Source organism: Oncorhynchus keta, chromosome 35, assembly GCF_023373465.1.
Source record: "Oncorhynchus keta strain PuntledgeMale-10-30-2019 chromosome 35, Oket_V2, whole genome shotgun sequence".
Lineage (NCBI taxonomy): Eukaryota > Metazoa > Chordata > Actinopteri > Salmoniformes > Salmonidae > Oncorhynchus > Oncorhynchus keta.
The window spans coordinates 38,806,167-38,810,247 of NC_068455.1; positions in this window are offsets into that span (position 1 = coordinate 38,806,167).

Sequence of the window (4,081 nt, forward strand, 5' to 3'; positions counted from 1 at the left end):
GTTTCTGTGAACAGCAGCAGACACAGGGTGGCCGGTAGTGAGTGTAGACAGTATAGTGAGTAGTGTGGCTGTCTGACGACTGAACCGAATGCTGTGAGTGGCCTCTACTGGCTAACTGGGGGCAACATAAGTCATTCCGTACAGAGGAGCTGCAGCACGGTCACATGAACTACACACACACACACATGGATGCAAGCATTTACACACAGACCTATAGTAACACAATATTTCAAATTTAGGCAAATCATGTGCAACATTCCACCATACTTACTTGAGGAGGCTGTAAGCTGTGTGTGTAGTTATGAGTGAGTGATTGCATTGGTGTGGTATTTCAGCAGGTAGCCTAGCGGTTCATAGCGTTGGGCCAGTAGCTAACCAAGAGGTCGCTGGTTTGTATATCCGAGCCGCCGGTGTGCTCTTGAGGAAAGGCACTTAACCCTAATAGGTCTTGTAAGTCGCTCTGGATAAGAGTGTATACTAAATGTAAAATGTGCATTTATGTATTCTTGGATGTAGGCCTACAGGATAGTAGGCCCTATGTGTGTGTTAGCAGCATAGCTCTAGCTAGCCTAGAGTGGGGTGCTCTGTGTTTTAGTATGTGTGTGTTAGCAGCATAGCTATAGCTAGCCTAGTGTGGGGTGCTCTGTGTTTTAGTATGTGTGTGTTAGCAGCATAGCTCTTGCTAGCCTAGCGTGGGGTGCTCTGTGTTTTAGTATGTGTATGTTAGCAGCATAGTGCTAGCTAGTCTAGCATGGGTGCACTGTGTTTTAGTATGTATAGTATGTGTGTGTTAGCAGGATAGCGCTAACTAGTCTAGCGTGGGTGCTAGTGAAGTGATGACTGGTCTTATGTAGAAACACAGCATGGATTTATAGATCTGTGCTAACAGAGGAAAGCAAGCCCAGGAGACCATCCTTACATCAATACAACAATGAGAAGCATCGACCTATCCCACAGCTAGATTTATCAGTGGGCCATACACCCATCAATACTGCTCTGGAGTTATGTACAGAGGAGCAACATGTGCCTTGCTATTCTATCTAAACACATCTCTGTGGAGGAGATTGGGACCAGGAAAACACTGTGTCATTTGTTATGTTTTTACTAGTTGGCTGGATTTAGGACAGTTCGCTGCAGATCAAGTCAGGTGTTGGAGATATAACTGTGTTGCAGTTACAGTAGAAATGTTTATGTTCATGTGCCATATCAATGGCAACGCACTCCATAATCTACAGACTGCACCACACCAGCCAGGTCGTTCAAGACTTATGTCGAAATTGGACGTCTATCCGTGTCCTGAGGACCTTGGGAAATGCTTATAGAACCGGTCACTAGGGGCAACAGTGAGCGCTACTACCGTCAAGTAGGCTTGAGTGTCCGATCCCAGTCATGGACACTGTTTTTTTTGTTGGAGTTTTGAGTTTTAACCATATCCCAAACCTTAACCCTTACCTTAACCATTTAAGAAATGGAACGATACAGAGCAGCAGGAGCAACAAAAAACACATTTGGAGCAACTTCAAAAATGTGACGTTTGAAGAACGTGGATGAACGTCTAATTCTGCAGTGAGACTGTGAGGGCTTGTTGTTGACCACACGTCAATTAAAAGGGCAAGACATGTCTCTGTTGTCCTGCAGTTATGGCCTTTCTTTAGTGGTTGCGCTGACAACATTTCATTCTGTACAATGTACGGTATCAAGTGAGGCTGCTGTGTATCGGTGATACACAAACAACATTTAAGACACATCGCTGTTCTACAGCCTTTCATATTTAGTCCTGCTATTTTAGTCCAGGTGCATGTAAGGTATAAACACCATAGGGCTATGTACAGTTATAATAGTGTTCAAATGTTCTATGGTAAGCACATTCTTCTCCATACCCTTACATGCCCCCTGTGATATCCACCTCCATTCATACCAATGTAGTCAAGCTGTCCTCCTCTTCCAGTCCTCTACACAGCAGGCTCAATGATAAATAGACTTATTTCACCAAAATCAAACAGTCACATTTAAATATAGACAAGATAATGCAAAGGTCAACATTGTAATCTGCTCCTTTGATCCTTTGATCTTTATAGAATTTCTGGAGTAGCACCATGCTAAATCTTAAACAAGGCCATTTGCGTGTGTGTGTGTGTGTGTGTCTGTGTGTGTGTTAGTGTGTTAGTGTGTGTTTGTGTGTGCTAATAAAATTCTAACGATCAGAGCCTTTACGCACTTATGGAGAGTTTTATTATAATCGCCATGGAGAAGCTATCCATGCATTGAGATGAGGGCATCACACAACACCCAGTAAACACACACATATCCCACACACATCCTACTGTTTACTACACATCTTCTGTGTACTGGGTTTGCCCTCTTAGATTCTTTGCAATTTCTTGTTAACAGAATCACAGTATCATGGACATAAAATAACAACATAAATAAAATAACAAAACATGTGTGGCAATATGAATAAGGACTATATACAACAACAAAAAAATGTCATTGTACAAGTGCGAAGACTCCTAAAAAGCTACAATTGTACCATGCTGAGGAAGACGGAAAGATTGAGAGCAAATGGGAGCGAGACAGGGAGAAGGTGGAAAGGGTTGACGAGAGAGAGAGAGAGAGAGAGAGAGAGAGAGAGAGAGAGAGAGAGAGAGAGAGAGAGAGAGAGAGAGAGAGAGAGAGAGAGAGAGAGAGAGAGAGAGAGAGAGAGAGAGAGAGGAAATGTAACATTGAAGGGAGAGTTTGTGCCATTGAATGATGAAAAGTCCATATGTTACAATGGCATCATAAATTACGTCCAAGCGTACGGTGGGGCCAGCGAGGGGTGATCCCGAAATAGGACACAGAGAGAGACAGGCAGAGAGGAAACAAATAGCCCCAATATCTGCAGGAGAGACCCACTGATATACACACACACACACACACACACACACACACACACACACACACACACACACACACACGCATGCATGCACAAACACTGCTGGCCACACACGAGCACATTTGCAAGGACACACAAATATACACACACACACACACAAACACGCGCGCACACACTCGAACAAAAACACATCTATATGCAAGACCTCACACGCACTCCCACAAACACTAGGGTTGAGAGTGAGAGAGAGAGAGCAAGGAAAGATGGGAGGCCGACGGGCGGGGAGAGAAAGTGGAAACCGAGAGGGGAAAGGGGGAAGACTGGATGAGGAAAATATGGCGAGGATAAGAGAGAGATGAGGGAGAGAGGTATAGAAGAAAGAGAGATATTATACCACACAGGCACCAGGGTGAACACTCATCTACCCTTCTCCACTCACCTACGCCCGTGGAGAGAGGATGGAGCAGGCAGGGAGGGATGGAGGGGGGTAGGGGGGTGACAGAGAGTGAGTCAGAGTGGAGGGGTAGATTTATTAGAGCTGTGAATAGGGAGAAGAGAGTGGGTTTCCAACTAGCTCTCAGAGTCTCACGTCAGAATTAGACGTTCATCCATGTGACCCGGCTGGGGGTTACATGGTGAGCAGGTCCACAGCTACAGGGTGTGGGGGTCAGGAGACCCCAGAGGGCTGCTTTACATAGCACACTGATGCTGGCTGTTGATTCCAGATTGTTTTGCGCATAGGACACCTATCATCACCCTGCTCTGTTCAACCAATTGTTTTGCACGTGGAACCTACTGTTATTCATGAAGGCAACTATTTATATTGGCCAGCTGACAGAAGGGGAGAAAGAGCGAGAGAGATAGTTGTTTCAGTGACATCATGCTGTAGAGGAGGGGTCGATGTAGCCCTGGCTTGTCCATATTGTCATGCCGAGCCCTGTGGGCTGCGTACCCGTGTGTAAATGTTATGTCCATGTTTGTGTGTGTGTTTGCATGTTTGGCTCTGTGTACATGCTTCCCTGCGTGCGTGTGTGCGTCTGTCTGTATGCTTGTGCATGTGCGGGTACTGTATGTATCTGTGATCTTGCATATGTGGCCAACAGACTCGATTTGGTCATATGTAGCAAAATACAAACATGTGTTTTTTACATGAGATAAAAGTAGAGACTCCGAGCTAGAAAATTGTATATTATACACTACAGTTGA